A 17,888-nucleotide genomic window follows, 5' to 3' on the forward strand; every position below is an offset into this window, starting at 1 on the left:
TGTGTAAAATATAATGTTGTCCTCCTACATATCTATTAGAATGGCCAAATTCCAGATGCAGATCATAGGAAACTACATTCATTACTGGTGAAGTGCAAAACAGTACAGCCACTTGGGAGGCAGTCTGGCAGTTTCTTATAAAACTAAACATACTCTTACCATGCAATCTTACTCTTTGAAATTTACCCAAAGGAGTTGAAAACATGTCTCCACAAAACCTACACATGGATTTTTGTTTGTTTTTGAGACAGGGTTGTACTCTGTTACTCCATCACCCAGGCTGGAGTGCAGTGGTGCCACCATGGCTCACTGCAGCCTTGACCTTCCCGGTTCAGGTGATTCTCCCACTCAGCCTCCTAAGTAGCTGGAACTAGAGGCACACACCACCACACCCAGCCAATTAAAATAGAATTATTTGTAGAGACTAGATTTTGCCAAGTGGCCTAGGCTGGTATAAAACTTCTGGACTCAAGTGATCCCCTCGCCTTGGCTTCCCAAAGTGTTGGGATTACAGGCGTGAGCCACTGCACCTGGCCCACATGGATGTTTATAGCAGCTTTATTCATAATTGCTAAAAAAAAAAAAACTTGGAAGCAACCAAGAGATCCTTCAGTAGGTGAATGAATAAATGAACTGTGATACATTTAGACACTGGGATATTATTCAGTGCTAAAAAGAAATGAGCTATCAAGCCATGAAAATACATGAAGAAATTTTAAATGCACAGTACTAAGTGAAAGAAGCCAATCTGAAAAGGCTAAAAAACAAAAAATGTTTAGTTTTATAAGAGTAGTTGAATATGCATACTGCACGATTCCAACTATATGGCATTCTGGAAAAGGCAAAACTGTGGATACAGTGAAAAAAAAAAAAAGTGAATGCCAGAGGTTGGGGGCAAGGGATGATTAAGTGGAACACAGAAAATTTTTAGGGCAGTGAAATTACTCTGTTGATAGTACAATGGTGGATATAGTACAATGGTGGATATACATCATTATGCATTTGTCTAAGTCCATAGTATGTACAACAAGAGTGAACCCTAATGTAAACTATGGACTTTAAATGATAATGACATGTCAGTGTAGGTTCATCAAGTAACAAATATGGCGCTCTGGTGGGAGGTGTTGATAGTGGGTAGCCATGCACGTGGTGGGTGGCAGAAATATATGGGATATCTCCATTTCTTCCATTCAACTGTGCTGTGAACCTCAAACTACTGTTAAACTAAAATTCTAAAATGTGAGTGTGTGTGTGTGAGAGAGAGAGAGAGAGCACGAGAGAGAGAGAGAGATGCTATCAACTCTCTAATATTTGAAATAATATAGAGAAGCAGAGGTGAGTGCTATCCAAAAATCATTGCAATTTTCCTTGGAAGTCTTTTGTGCTTACAGTGTAGAGTATAAGAACTTGGTATTCTATGACCTGTTACCAGATCACAAAATGAACCTCACTGTGAAAACTAGGAAGTTGTCATTTCCCAGCCCACACCCTGCGTTAGTTCTTTCCTGGGTAGAAGTAGAAAGCTTTCCCTTGTTCGAAATAGAGTTCATTCTCTTGGAGTAAAGTAGTTAAAATTTTGCTTTTCCAAGACTTTTAATGAGTAAACAGTATGTCAACAAAGTATAATAACTCCATAACTACCACCCTTAGAGGGCGCTATGGTGCCTTCTGTGCCACCCAAAAAGTAGTTAAAATTTTGCTTTTCCAAGACTTTTAATGAGTAAACAGTATGTCAACAAAGTATAATAATTCGATAATTACCACCCTTAGAGAGAGCTATGGTGCCTTCTGTGCCACGCAAATCAACTTCTCCCTCATCACAGCACGGCGGAACCACATAGCTTGCTGGGACAGCTTTCTTACCAAGTCTCAGTCCCCAGAATTTTGAACACCCTACTTTTTACATGGTTTTCCTTACTGTTAAAAGAAAATAATCACAGCAAGATAATAATTCTATAAAACCAAAAGAACCTAACCAAACTGATACTAGATAGAAGGTATGCATTGTCTTTGCTTCAAAAAAAAAAAAGACCATCACTGTATGTATTTATAGCTACTGGTAACACCTTCATATTCCTTTCAAATGCAATGGTGGATTCCAAACACCCTACCCCAAAGTATGGCACCTTGACATACTGAATATTTCAAGCTGAAGGAATTTGAGAGAACAGCAGAAACAGGAAGTTCTCTCTGACCTTCACGTCCTCCCCTGAAGCAGGATGTAAGAATCTCTTGTGAAAGGTACCCACCCTAGACCCAGAAAAAAAGGAATAACCTCATCTCTGAAGACACGGGGTCGCAGAAGAATTTGAACAAATAGATTTACTAGGTTCCCCCAAGTTTATTACCATTAGATCATACCCTTTTTTCCCCACTCATATTTCTTTACGACTGTCCATTCTTGATCAAACCAGCTATAAAAAAACACTCAAGGTTGGCTGGGTCCAGTGGTGCGCACCTATCTATAATCTCAGCTCTTTGGGAGGCCAAGGCAGGAGGATCACTTGAGGCCAGGATTCCAAGACTAGCCTGGGCAATACTGCAAGACCGCATTCCAAATAAAATTTTTTAAATATTTTTTTAAAAACATTTGAGTTTAATTGTGTCTTTGGATGTTGATTTCCCTATGAAGGTTCCTGTGTCACATAAAACTTATATTAAATACATTTGTATGCTTTTCTTTTGTTAATCTGACTTTTGTTACAGGGGCCTCAGCCATGAACATAGGATGGGTAAGAAAAAGATAGTTTTCCCTTCCTATAGAATAAATAAAATTCCAAGGTTGGGAGGGAGAGGAAATGCTATTGAGCACCGGAAGTCTTTAGAATGGAATTGTAGCAATGGAGCTAAGAGACTTTTCTGTCAGGCTGTGTGATCCTGGGGGACAGAGCCCTGTCTTTTCTTGTTCATGTCTGATATGGTATGGGTCTGTGTCCACACCCAAATCTCATGTCAAATTGTAATTCCCAGTGCTGGAGGTGGGGCCTGGTGGGAGGTGACTGGATCATGGGGGTGGATCTTTCATAAATAGTTTAGCACCATCCCGTTGGTGCTGTTCTTGGGCGAGAGTTCTCATGAGATCTGTTGTTTAAAGCATGTAACACCTCGCCCCCCACTCCCTGCTTCTGCTCCTACCATATGAGAGGTCTTGCTCCCCCTTTACCTTCTGTCATGATTGTAAGTTTCCTGAGGGTCCCCCCAGGTGCCGAGCAGATGCCAGCATTATGCTTCCTGTATAGTCTGCAAAACTGTGAGCAAATTAAACTTCTTTTCTTAATCAATTACCCAGTCTCAGGTATTTCCTTATAGCAATGTGAGAAAGACCTAATACCATGTCCTTGCTTCACTGTGTGCTGCAGGTTATTACCCACATAAATCTATGCTGAGTCGATTTGACTTTTTCCAGAATGTTTGTAAACTAACTCATATTTAATGTAAATAAGAAAACAATGACATGAAAAATAAAAACTGTAAGACAGAGGTGGGGACTGAGAAAGATGATAACTAAAATGTTATCTCAAGAGGAAAAGGAAGTGGCTGGTCAGGGCTTCCTTAGAGTGAGAACAACAACTTGTACTGGAACTCATTTTCATCCCTAAAAGAAAAATCCACAGTACTGCAGGAATGACAGAGCTGGAAAAGGCTGTTCAGATCCTCTTGAGTCAACCCTCTTATTTTACAGTTGAAAATAGAATTTCATAGCTGGAAGTAACATGCCTACGTTCTCTTAGCCAATGAGAGATGAAAGCAAGACAACGAATTATTTTATCCTCACCTCACTGTGGGTCTCAACTGCTCCATGTGGTGGTGGCCACTTCATGGGTCCCAGCATCCGGAATAGACTTGGCTTGGCAGCAGAGAAGTTTTCTTGAAAAACCAAGCCCCACCTCAGAGTTCATGTCAAAACCACTGGATTACTTCCAGGGTGAAGGTTGCTGGGTCTCTGAGCAGCATCAGTGAGAAATAAGGAGCTGGTTGTGGTTACTGCCATTTGCATTTTGCCCAGACACATGGATATGGGAGACTTCCATCCCAGTCCAGAGCCCCTGCCAAGGACAGGCCATATGGGCACCCAGTTCCTCAAAATGCTTCCAATAGGTCTTTCAATGATTCATGGCCCCAGTTTCCAAGAGATCTAGATGACTAGAAACACTTTGGTGATGTCATGCAAGTCAAATCAGGAGTTAGCACAAGGAGAGATGTTTCATGCAAATGTAAAATCCCAGAATCCCAGAGTATGGTAGGCATGGCCATCAGCAGAAATCAGCAATCCTATCACACTGCCTAGTCAGGTGGCTTTCTCATGTGCTCCTTCAAATGTGCATGTCAAACACCTACAAACAGATAAGTTGTACAGTAACTTCAACCCACAAGATGGTTATTGTTTAATGGACGCTAAAGCAAATAAATAACTGCCTACTGTTTCCATTCATGTATTCAATCACCTATTCAACACTGCATTAATTAGATCTTTATCAGCTGGGCACAGTGGCTCATGCCTGTAATCCCAGTGCTTTCGGAGGCTGAGGCAGGAGGATCGCTTAAGGTCAGGAGTTTGAGATAAGCCTTGGGCAACACAGACTTCAACTCTACAGAAAATATTTAAAAATTAACTGGGCATGGTGGTGTGGACCTGTAGTCCTAGCTACTCAGGAAGCTGAAGCAGGAGGATTGCTTGAGCTGTGGAGTGCGAGGCTGCAGTGAGCTATGCTTGCACCACTGCACTCCAGTCTGGGTGACATAGCAAGATCGTGGCTCTTAAAAAGAAAAAAGATATTTATTAAGTGACTCACATTACAGGCACTGGGCTTGAAGATGGGTGCAAAAATGAATAAGAAACAATTCTTCCCTCATGGAGTTCCAATTCCTGGCAGGGTAATAGAGAAGAGAAACAAATTATTAGGATGCAATGAGGAAAGTGCTCTAGTGGAGGAGCATGGATCAAGGGAGAACAGAGGAGTGAGGGAATCCTCTCTGATGTGTGTGGGTGTTCATTCAATTAGAGTTCTCATGCCAAAGACTCACTAGTGGCTCATTTCATAAACTTACAGCCACACAATTTTCTCTCTTCAATGGCAAAAACCTCCAACAACATTAACTCCAAATTTCCCCAGTTGGTACTTCGTACACTTGTAGAATAAAATCTTGCCTCTCCCTCCCTCATCATTGTCACCTTTAACCTATCAAGGCCCTTAGTTTATCTTGTTAGCTATAAGAAAATGCCCTTGCAAATTAGCAAGATTGCACATTACAGTCGGAACTAAATAGATTTGAAATACTTAAAGTTCAACTCTTCTATAATTAACAAGAGGAGCTTTTAAAAATTGTAATCTGGCCGGGCGCAGTGGCTCACACCTGTGATCCCAGCACTTTGAGAGGCCGAGGCAAGCGGATCATGAGGTCAGGAGTTCGAGACCAACCTGGCCAAGATGGTGAAACCCTGTCTCTACTAAAAAAAAAAAAATTAGTGAGGTGTGGTGGCATGCACCTTTAGTCCCAGCTACTCGGGAGGCTGAGGCAGAAGGATCACCTGAACCCAGGTGGAGGCTGCAGTGAGCCAAGATCACACCACTGCACTCCAGCCTGGGCAACAGAGTGAGACTCCATCTCAAAAAAAAATGTCATCTATATATTTTTTCAAGTTAGGGAATTTTAGAACAAAGGGGGAACTTAGAGGTAACTTGGACCAACTTCTCTGTTTTTAGACAAAGAAACTGAAACCTATACTAACTGAATGCAATAACCAAGCTCATAAAAATAGTACTAGAAGATAATTACTAACCAAATTATTGTAATCACTGACAGAAATCACAGTCACTACCTCTTAGTCACTGAAGATTTTAGACCCAACTCACTGTCTCTCTTCAATACTATTCCTGCCATAATTCTTGGGCATTTTGATACCAAAGGTATCAAAACACAGGTGATATGAACATAGGTGGTATGTTCAATGCATTAGCTTGCCAATGTTTTACTTTTCACCAACAAGGATCTTGTACTCCATCTCCCCACAGCCACCTACCTCCATGGTCATACCCTGGTCCCTGTCATTACCAACAAATGCATCCCATTCAAATCCCCAGTTTCCAGCATCCCACTCTCCTACCACCAGCTCACACCCTCTTCCACCCTAACTCTAACAGTGTTTGACCCTACTGGCTTCTCATTTTTAATTTCCATTTTCCCTGCTAACATTCTGACCTCTTGGCATACTCAGCTCAAAGTAATGCTTACGAGTAACATCATAAGCAGACACCCTCAATTTCAACTTCACTCTCCTTTAGTCAGAACTACCTGACAAAAATCCAGCCTTGGGGTCAGGTGCAGTGGCTCAGACTTAAAATTCCAGCAACTTTGAGAGGCTGAGGTGGGAGGATCGCTTGAGATCAAGAGCTCAAAATCAGCCTGGGCAATATAGCAAGACCCTGTCTCTACAAAAACAAATACAAAACTTAGCTGGACATGGCAGTGCACAACTGTGGTCCCAGTGACTCAAAAGGCTGAGGCAGGAGGCTCGCTTGAGCCCAGGAATTTGAGGCTTCAGTGAGCTATAATTCCACCACTGACTCCAGTCTGGGTAAGAGCAAGACTCTGTCTCTAAATAAATAAATGAATAATTCCAGCCTGAGTCAAATCTGCTTTCTGTACTCACTCATTTCCTGCACCTGTGTATCTAAATATGGTTACAAAAGAGCACAAAGATGCTGACAGGTATCTCTTTAAAATCATGACCATGGCTGGGCACGGTGGCTCACAACTGTAATCCTAGCATTTTGGGAAGCCGAGGCAGTCAGGTCACAAGGTCAAGAGATCGAGACCATCCTGGCCAACATGGTGAAACCCCGTCTCTACTAAAAATACAAAAATTAGCTGGGCATGGTGGTGTGTGCCTGTAGTCCCAGATACTTGGGTGACTGAGGCAGGAGAAGCACTTGAACCCGGGAGGCAGAGATTGCAGGGAGCTGAGATCGTGCCACTGCACTCCACCCTGATGACAGAACAAGTCTCCATCTCAAAAAAAAAAAGAAAAGAAAATAATTATGACCACAAACAACAGGCTGACCCTAAGTAGTGTCACCCGCCATTCTTTGAGAACATTCACCAAGTCCATTCTCCTAAAGAACTATTTCACATCTTCTTTCTTCTCAAACCTCCCAAATCCTTTCCTCTCTTTAAGATTTGCTAATTGCTTCTTATTTCAATGAGAAATAAGAAAATCCCTATCAATAAATTTACTTTTTGTACGTATAGTCATATACCTTGTTTTCCTTTTTATGACAATAAACCTTGTCCTTGTGCATTAGAACCTACTCCTTCTTGCCTACTAAACAATGTCAGTTCTGCAATATAACCTCTTTCTCCTGCATCAACTTTCTCTCTGCACTGAGTCATTTCCATGAGCATTTACACATCTTAAAATATTACTATCGACCCCACACTCCCTCCTGGTAAGGCCCCATTTCTCTGCTCTTGTCAAAGTCACCTATGACCTCCCCACTGCCCAATCCAATGAACGATTTTCATTTCTCCTTTTATATATCAGCAGGATTTGACCATCCTTATTTCTTGTCCTTTGCTTGACTGTCCTTTGCTTCTTGAAATATTTATTCTCTTAGTTTCTGGACAACACACTCTTGCTCTTCTTCATCTCTGACTACTCTGCCTCAGCATCTCCGATGGATGCTGTTCTTCTTGCCAAGTTTTAAATATAATTCCTAGGGTTTGGTTCTCAGACCTCTTCTCTATCTACCATTCCTTTGATAATCTTGGTCTATTGGCTTTTTGGGAGACTAGAATATGCCACCCCAAAATATGCCTCTCAAAGGACTGTTGAGCTGAAGACAATTAAGGAGAAGCAGTTGCAGGAAAGTGCTCTGCCCTCCTTCAATTTACCTAAAAGCAAGACATAGATTTATAAATACTAAAGATACCCAGTCCCCACATCCCCTTCTGCCAGAGAGAACAAAGGCTGACCAGTGGAGACAATTTTAGACCCTTCTGGGCCTGGAGATGGTACAAGCGAAATCTACATTAACAAGTTTTACTCACCAGCATTTATCTGATGGTCATTTGCCTTCCTATAAATTGCCACCCATAGAGAGTTAAAGACCTTTTCCTGTGTCTCTTGTCACATCCCCAAAAATGCACTGTTCTTTGTTCAAGATTCTATATGAAGCTCAAATTCAAAGCCACCTTTTTGAGAATTACTCATTCCTTGGGTATCTCCTGTGAATATATGAAATAAACATGTTAATAAATTTCTGTTTGTATTTCTCTTGTTAATCCATCTCTTGTTACAAGGATCCATTCCAACTGAGAATTTATGAGCTGCTGGGAGTGTTAGTGCTGACAGCTTTTAGCTGAGTTCCTCTGCAGGAATTGCCTGTAACTAAAAAGAGCCACCTTGCCCAGTGTCTTAGCTCAACCCAGTGACTGGTCAATATGAAAACATCAATGCCTGGCCCCTTGGCAACCACTTTGATGGATGACCAAGCTTCAGAGCTTCTCCTAGTATTGCAGGATCTGTGAAGGCCCCTATTGCATCTGCATTCCATTCCCTCCGCTACTGGTGATACTGAGAGTACATTCCTGTAAACCACCTACACTCAAATCTTCTCAAAAAACTTAATCTGCAACCTGGGGATGAGGGGAGGGTGAGGTAAATCTTGAAAATAAATAGGGAGAGAGGGTGGCATCCTGTGAGTGGCAGGATGGAGAAGAGCAAGGTCAGGGGTCTTGCCAAGAATCACATGCTCTAAGGTTCCCTTTTCACCCCAGAACACATAGAATTCTGAGGTTGTACTCATTGTAGAACTAATACTGTTAATATGCTTTAAGAAAAGAAAGGGAAAAAATTAGCCTTTCTGCCCCAAGATCTTGTAGACGTTTTCACTTTTATGGTGAATCCTTAACAAAAGCTGAACAGGCACTGTAATTACAGTTGACCCTTGAATAACTTGGGTTTGAACTGAGTAGGTCCACTTATACGTGAATTTTCTTCCTCCTCTTCCACCCCTAAGACAGCAAGACCAACACCTCCTTTTCCTTCCTCCTCCCAGCCTGCTTAACATGAAGACAAGGAGGATGAAGGCTATTATGATGATCTACTTCCACTTAATAAACAGTAAATATATTCTCTCATTCTTATGATTTTCTGAATAACATTATCTTTTATCTAGCTTACTTTATTGTAAAAATATAGTATATAATACATGTAACATACAAAATATGTGTTAATTGATTGTTGATGTTATTGTCAAGCCTTCCAGACAACAGTAAGCAAGTCGTAATTAAGTTGTGGAGGAGTCAAAGGTTATAATGAAGACCTCGAAATATAAGAACACTAGAATAAAGTCTTGGAAAAACCATTCTGGACATGGACCTTGGGAAATAATTAATAACAAAGCCCTCAAAACCAATTGCAACAAAAACAATCATTGACAAGTGGGACCTAATTAAACTAAAGAGCTTCTACACAGCAAAAGAAACTATCAACAGAGTAAACAGACAACTCACAGAACGGGAGAAAATATTCATAAACTATGCATCTGAAAAACATCTAATACCTGGAATCTATAAGGAACTTAAGCAATTCAGCAAGCAAAAAATAACACCATTTTAAAAAAAATGGGCAGAGGACATGAACAGACACTTCTCAAAAGAAGGCATACAAATGGCCAATAAACATGAAAAAATGTGTATCATCACTAATCATCAGAACCATGCAAATTAAAACCACAGTGAGATACCATCTCATACCAGAATGGCTATTATTAAAAGTCAAAATGCAACAGATGTTTGATGAGGCTGTGGAGAAAAGGGAATGCTTATAGACTGTTGGTGGGAATGAACATTAGTTCAGCAACTCAACAATGTCAGCTCGAAAGCAGTTGAGAGATTTCTCAAAGAACTTAGAACTACCATTTGGCACAGTAATTCCATTACTGGGTATACATCCAAAAGAAAATAAATCATTCTACCAAAAAGACACACACTTGCTTATTCATCACAGCACTATTCACAATAGCAAAAAAAAAAAAAAAAAAACTGAATAAACCCAGGTGTCCATCAACAGTGGACTGGATAAAGAAAGTACAGTACATATACACCATAGAATTCTATGCAGCTATAAAAAAGAATGAAATTATGTCCATTGCAGCAACACAGATGCAGCTGGAGGCTATTATCCTAAACAAATTAACACAGGGACAGAAAACCAAATACCACATGTTCTCACTTACAAGTGAGAGCTAAGCATCGGGTGCTCATGGACATAAGGACGGCAACAATAGCTGGAGCTCACTAGACATGGGAAGGAAGGAAGATGGCAAGGATTGAAAATCTGTGGGTTGATCGGGCATGGTGGCTCATGCTTGTAATCCCAGCACTTTGGGAGACCAAGGCAGGCAGATTGCTTGCGCTCAGGAGTTCAAAACCAGCCTAGGTAACACAGCGAAACCCTGTCTCTGTAAAAAATACAAAAATTACTCAGATGTGGTGTTGTACACCTGTAGTCCCAGCTGCCCAGGAGCTGAGACAGGAGACTTACTTGAACCTGCAGTTGAGGCTGCAGTGAGCCAAGATCATGCCACTGCACTCCAGCCTGGGAAACAGAGTGAGATCCTGTTTCAAAAAAAAAAAAGAAAGAAAGAAAGAAAAAGAAAAGAAAAAAATAAATGAAAAAACATAAATAAAAAAGGAAGGAAGGAAGAAAGAAAGGGAGGGAGGAAAAGGGAGGAAAGGAGGGAAAAACTGTTGGGTACTATTCTCAAGTCCTGGGTGACAGGATCATTCATACTCCAAACCTCAGCATCACACAATATACCCAGGTAACAAATTTGCACTTCTACCCCTGTATTGAAAATAAAAAATGGAAAAAGAAAAAAAAGGATATACATGGACTTTTCACCATGCAGGTAGTCAGCATCCCAAACCCCAATCTGTTCAAAGATCAACTGTATATTATTGTCAAAGTCTTCTTCAGATTATCCTAGCAAGGACCTCTCTCCCAGATGTTACAAAAAAAACCTGGGACAATACCATTCCCCTCCCCAAAACTGGGAAGGAACAGAGAGATTTAAAAAATGACTTCAACAAGTCCAATTTGGTGAGTAGAAGAGTTTATTAGGACTTACATACAGAGCACTCCTAGATGACAGCAGGATAGCTCTAGAGATGTGCACCGCCTTACATCTCTCAACTGCGTTTTTTTTTTTTTTTTTTTTTTTTTTTTTTTGAGAGAGTCTCGCTCTGTCTCCAGGCTGGAGTGCAGTGGCACGATCTCGGCTCACTGCAACCTCTGCCTCCCGGCTTCAGGCAATTATCCTGCCTCAGCCTCAATTTTTGTATTTTTTTTAGTAGAGATGGGGTTTCACTATGTTGGCCAGGAAGGTCTTGATCTCTTAACCTTGTGATCCGCCCGCCTCAGTCTCCCAAAGTGCTGGGATTACAGGCATGAGTCATCACACCCAGCCTCAACTGCTTTTAAGATAATTTTCTGGCTGTTTGCCCACTGTGTTTCGGTGATGTGACTGTTTTTCTTGGTAGGTTCTCAGATACCCTCAGTTTGGGTCTCAGCTACAGCTGCTTCTCAGCTGGGCAGCATGGCCTTAGCTCACCATCTGGCCTTCAAGGTTCAAGCAGCCAATATAAGTCCTTAAGTAACCTGGTGGGGAACCTAGCATGCTAAACCAGAAGTTCCTGCGGGAGAAATACACTTCCTTCGCCAGGCTTGGCCTTGTGACTTTCTTGCCCAATGAAACATGAGTGAAAGTGACATGTGCCACTTAAGAAAAGTTTTAAGGGCTATTGTGGTTCCACTTTCTCTCTTTTAAACGCTTTACTAAATTGGTAATATTCCAGATAGGGACTGCTCCTTTAGCCTGCATTCTGGAGTGACGTATTGAAACTGACTCTCAAAGATCATGTCATGTGAATGAGAAATAACCCTTTGTTCTAAGCCACTGAGGTTTTGCAATTATTTGCTGCTTCAGTATACTTTAGCCTCAGCATACTAATACAGTCACCTAGAGCAGAGGTCAGTAAATTCTGGAAAGGGCCAGAAAGTAAACATTTAAGGATTTGCAGGCCATATGGGTCTGTCACAACTACTCAACTCTGCCACTGAAGTGCAAAAGCACTGGGAAATAATATGTAGAGGAGTGGGCATGGCTATGTTTCAATAAAACTTTATTTGCAAAAACAAGCAGCAGACTAGTTTCGTACCACAGGCTGTAGTTAGCCAGTCCCTGATGCGGATTCTGGCTGCTTGCTAAAAACTCTACAGGCAATTCCCTAAATCCGTATCTTTGCTAATTTCACCCACCCAGTATTATTTCTCTAAGTTTTGTAATAAAGATGACAGAGAATGAACTGTGTTATATAAGTTTGTAGAGCCTATTTATTTAAGTAAGCCTTGAATGGACAAAAAAGCACAGGATGGCAAATTTAATATTTCTTGATGGAAAGAAGAAAAAAAACTAGAAATGATATCTCCAGTTGCACACCCTTCAAAAGCAATTGAGGAGACATGGAGGAATAGAATCAGGGAGAAAAGACAAAAGGCTGAATTAGAAAGGGGTGAAAAGAAGAGAAATGGAAACATGAAGAGAAATAATCCATCTGTGAGAGAAAATTGAATGAAGCTGGAATTCCTGTATCTGGCTGTTATCAGCACCAAGGCCAGATAGCATGCTCGTTCCTCTACTGCCACCCTCAGTTCTCTCAGGATCCTGGCTCTGCTGTTGGCAGTTTGCACTGATGGTTTAAATGGCCCAGGTTGCAACTCCAAGGAGTATTTTGGCCATTTTTTTATTTTACCTACATCTTGCTGAAATCCATGGAGGTTCAAGAATGATAGGACTTGAATAAATGATTTTGAATGGCGGAGGCAGAGGACAAATCAAAGATTAAGAATAAACTGAGGCGAAGGTTAGTGTTGGGAGTGAGGAGACACAGAGCAGAGGTGGGGATTCAGGGAACAAGGAGTTTGGAGAGCATCTATTTGTGTCAGCTATGAAGTTGAATTTGCATGCAGCTGTACAATTTCACAAAAGTGGTAAAGTCAATCAACAGATATTAATTATGACTGGGATCTGGAGGTGTACAATGCAAGCAAAATTACAGAACAAACAGCTCTGGGAGACCTGGGCCTGGCTGTGGACTCCTACATTTTATCACACTTTGTCTTGGAACCGGGGTAATAAGATCACAGAAATATAATTTTTTTTGCCTATTCGTGAAATCCACTCTATCACTGTGTTATGGTTATATGTTCAAGAGTCCATCTACACTGAAAGCAGTTTGAAGCAAAAATAAGTCTTTTTCATCCTTCTAAACTCAGTACTCATTAAAGTAGCTTCCTAAGAGTGAACACTCAGTGAATTCAGGTTACATTGTTTCTTTTCAATGGTAAAAATAAAAACTTTCAAAATGTGGGAAAATGTCAATTCATGAGAGTGAAAATCAAGAACCCTGGAAACTCTCAGAGCTTGCCATCTATTTTCCATGCCTCCACTCTAAAGCTATCCTTTATCTCCATTCATTTTCTGAATTCCTGTACTCATCAATAGAGTTCAAAGCAAATGGTCAAGGCTTTGCTCTAATCACTGCAGTTATGAGGTGCATTGAGTTTGACAGGAACCTCGGGCTGAGATTCAGACTGCAGCCACTATAAGTCTTTTCCAGTTGATGTGTTGCCTGAGAGGAGACAGACTGAATAGGCAATATCCACTGTCACCCTCCTGTGACATCTTTTCTGGGCAAATCAGCCCTGGTCCAGCAGTGGAAGATAGAGCATGCGCTCTCTAGATGTCAATTATGCTATACAACATCTAAGCCATTCAGAAGATGAAATCCTTTTGCTTCTGAAAATAAGACTGTACATATTAGTAGGGACTAAGTTGTCAAGGTAATAGAAAGAAAACAAAAACTAAAATAATCAAGTGGAACAGTTTGGTTCAAGAAACAGCTACACCAGGCCAGAAATGGTGGCTCATGACTATAATTCCAGCACTTTGGGAGGCTGAGGTGGGAGGATCACTTGAGTCCAGGAGTTTGAGACCATTCTGGGCAATATAGGGAGACCCTATCACTACAAAGGATTAAAAAATTAGCCAGGCAGAGTGACAATGTGCCTGTAATCACAACTACTTGGGAGGCTGAGAAGGAAGGATTGCTTGAGCTAGGGAGGTTGAGGCTGCAGTGAGCCATGATGGTGCCACTGCACTCCAGCCTGGGTGACAGAGCAAGGACCACCTTTCTGACCCTCTCTCCCACACTCCCAAGGTTGGCCACATGTCCCCTCTCTGTCCACATTGACCTCATCATATTGTATTAAACAGATTCATTGACCCCTCTGACTCCTGCACCATCCTGTGAATTCCTTCAGGGCAGGAACCATTTCTTAGTTGCCTCTGTCACTTCAACTCAAGCGCCTACTACAACTCAAGCACCTACTAGATTCCCATCAAGTGTTTGTAAATGAATTAGTCATCCACTGATTGTTTGTGAGTCAGATAAATCAAAAAGCAAAATAGCCCCACAGGCTTTTCCACTGTCGTGGGCTGTGGAGGTCCTATGCACATCTCAGACATTGAGGAAGGAAAGTCAGAAAGGCCACAACAATGCAGCCATGGACACTGATTTTCCTTCTGTCTTCATACTCCTGGGGTGTCCCTTGGAGTTCCTGAGCCACCTTACAGTAGTTTGGGACCACAGGAAGAGCCATTTGGAGATTGCTGGTATGCTAGCTTGCTTCAAGGTCACAGTGAGCTTGAAACAGACTTCCTATAATTCTGTTGACTCAAAGAATAGTTATTGTATGATCTGTATACCTAGAGATCCTTTAGCCATTGAAAGGCACAGAAACATTCTGGTATAGCCATAGGATGTGAATTATTTGGTCAATTCTGATTATTTTTTCTCAAGACAACACTTGCTTCAAACCCCATTTGTGGTGACCTTTCAGAAGGGTCTCGGCATACGGGCATTACTCACAGCACATTAGTCCCCTCTTATCCACAGGGAATATGTCCCAAGACTCCCTGTGGATGCCTCAAACCCTAGATAGAACAGAATCCTATATATACTATGTTTTTTAAATACATACATCTCTATGATAGTTTAACTTATAAACTAGGCACAGTAAGGGATTAGCAACATAGCCAATATACTATGCAAGCTTTGGGGTCATTAAGTAAAATAAGGGTGACAAATACAAGCAATGTGACAACAGAACAGTTGACATGATAATAAACCAGACTGCTACTAAGTGACCAAAGGGATCCACTGGACTGAGAGATGAGTCACACTCTGAGCAGGATAAAGTGGGATGACGTAACATTTCATCATGCTACTCAGAATGGCGTGGCATTTAAAAATGATGAGGTTAAAATTAATCCACCCCCCCAAAAAAAAAGAAAAATAATTAATACATCAAGAATTATAACTTATCCCAATATTTGGCCTCATATCTGAAACAGAGTCGGGTATTTGGCTTTAAGATAACTTGTTTTCCAAATCTTTTTGCTGACACCTATATACAATAAAAGCAAGCAATTTCTGATTCTATATAATAACTGAGAGAAGCAAGAAAAACTGTTATTTGATATAATGAACTCAAGACATTAAATTTTGAAACATAATTTATTATATTCAAAAGAAATGATGAGGCTGGGCACAGTGGCTCATGCCTATAATCCCAGCACTTTGAGAGGCCAAGGTGAGCAGATCATAAGGTCAAGAGATCAAAACTATCCTGGCCAATATGGTGAAACCCCGTCTCTATTAAAAATACAAAAATTAGCTGGGTGTGGTGGTGTGTGCCTGCAATCTTAGCTATTCAGGAGGCTGAGGCAGAAGAATTGCTTGAATCCAGGAAGTGAAGGTTACAGTGAGCCAAGATTGAGCCACTGCACTCCAGCCTGGCAACAGAGCAAGACTCCGTCCAAAAAAAAAAAAAAAGAGATGAATTGCTTAGTTCTAAAGTTTTTCCATTTAATATTTTCAGACTGTAGTTGACCAAGGTGACTGAAACCACAGAAAGCAAAAACACAAATATGCCAGGACTACTGTATTCTTGCTTTCTCTCTCTACCAAATCAATAGATGTGAACTGACGTCCATGTGCATTCTCTTACATAAGAGTTAACCAGGTTTTCAGATTTCTAGAACATTGGTACAAATAACAGCATATTATTTCAAAGGGAGCAAAATGAAAATACACATGTGTAAGTATAGATATAGTCATTGAGTATTCACTTAAGTCATAATTATTTTTTTAAAAAAAGATAAAATCAGATTCAGGTTGCAAGCCCTTGGTACTCCATTAAGCTACATGTCCACTTAGAAAGAACAAGAGGTCCCCAATTTCTATGCTTACCGGAAGACAGAGGTCCTCTTTCCTTGCCTAACGCAGCCATGGCTCGTGGTCCCAAGAAGCATCTGAAGCGGGTGGCAGCTCCAAAGCATTGGATGCTGGATAAACTGACTGGTGTGTTTGCTCCTCGTCTATCCACCGGTCCTCACAAGTTGAGAGAGTGTCTCCCCTTCATCATTTTCCTAAGGAACAGACTTAAGTATGCCCTGACAGGACATGAAGTAAAGAAGATTTGCATGCAGTGGTTCATTAAGATCGATGGCAAGTTCCGAACTGATATAACCTACCCTGCTCGTTTCATGGATGTCATCAGCATTGACAAGACAGGAGAGAATTTCCGTCTGATCTATGACACCAAGGGTCGCTTTGCTGTACATCGTATTACACCTGAGGAGGCCAAGTACAAATTGTGCAAAGTACAAAAAAATCTTTGTGGGCACAAAAGGAATCCCTCATCTGGTGACTCATGATGCTCGCACCATCTGCTACCCTGATCCCCTCATCAAGGTGAATGATACCATTCAGATTGATTTGAAGACTGGCAAGATTACTGATTTCATCAAGTTTGACACTGGTAACCTGTGTATGGTGACTGGGGGTGCTAACCTGGGAAGAATTGGTGTGATTACCAACAGAGAGAGGCACCCTGGATCTTTCGATGTGGTTCACGTGAAAGATGCCAATGGCAACAGCTTTGCCACTCGACTTTCCAATATTTTTGTTATTGGCAAGGGCAACAAACCGTGGATTTCTCTTCCCCGAGGAAAGGGTATCCGCCTCACCATTGCTGAAGAGAGAGACAAAAGACTGGCAGTCAAACAGAGCAGTGGGTGAAATGGTCCCTGGGTGATGTGTTAGATCTTCATGCGTAATTAAAAATTATATGGCATGATTAATTAAAAAAAAAAAAAGAAAGAAAGAACAAGAGGCATTACTTTCAATGGGTTAATTACTTTCAATGGGTAGAATGTTCATGACAACATTATCAAAATTCCAGCACCATTTACACTCTTTCTTGTTTTGTTTTAAAGATGTATTTTTCACAGGGAAGACACACACAGCATTGATTATCATTTTTCTAATTCAGTCATCAGTTTGTTTATCTTTTGGCTGAGAGAGAAATAGGTCAGTAGTTAATATGCTGAAATCTGAAGTGTATCACATGCTGTTGTGCAAACAGTTGAAAGAGTACTACCTGTTGAAAGAGTAAAAACATTTTCACTCAAGAGTAAGTTGCTTTCCTCAAAATTACAGTTAAATGCAGTCAAAAGCACAATATTCATTTTAAAGTGAACATATTATATGTTTATAAAGTAAACATTTATATTTCACTCTGTGATTGTTTGGTTCTATTACTGTTTAAGTCATTTCTAAGCCAAGACTCTCATCAGATAGCCAAGCTTGCAGAGTCAAGTAAATGGACTTCTTTTTCTGCCAATGAGGGAGTTATTTAATGCTCTACAGGGAAAACTTGAAATTGTTCCTGCTATAAAACAAAATGTAGTAAAGGC

The 17,888-nt window shown here is 40.9% G+C and overlaps 1 long non-coding RNA gene and 1 pseudogene across 1 annotated transcript; one reads left to right on the forward strand and one right to left on the reverse strand.

Annotated features, from left to right (window-relative positions):
• Nucleotides 1-3,781: 3,781 nt before the first annotated feature.
• LOC110567186 (uncharacterized) lies at nt 3,782-8,169 on the reverse strand. The gene is made up of 3 exons (XR_002477643.2): nt 8,050-8,169; nt 4,794-4,867; nt 3,782-4,334 (listed from the first exon to the last, which is right to left on the reverse strand). It is a non-coding gene; the product is annotated as an uncharacterized LOC110567186 (long non-coding RNA).
• An 8,244-nt stretch (nt 8,170-16,413) lies between these two features.
• On the forward strand, nt 16,414-17,221 carry LOC105715722 (small ribosomal subunit protein eS4, X isoform-like; annotated as a pseudogene).
• Nucleotides 17,222-17,888: the final 667 nt, after the last annotated feature.

This window comes from Aotus nancymaae, unplaced genomic scaffold, assembly GCF_030222135.1.
Source record: "Aotus nancymaae isolate 86718 unplaced genomic scaffold, 86718_ANA_hifiasm-v0.15.2.pri h1tg000077l, whole genome shotgun sequence".
Classification (NCBI taxonomy): domain Eukaryota; kingdom Metazoa; phylum Chordata; class Mammalia; order Primates; family Aotidae; genus Aotus; species Aotus nancymaae.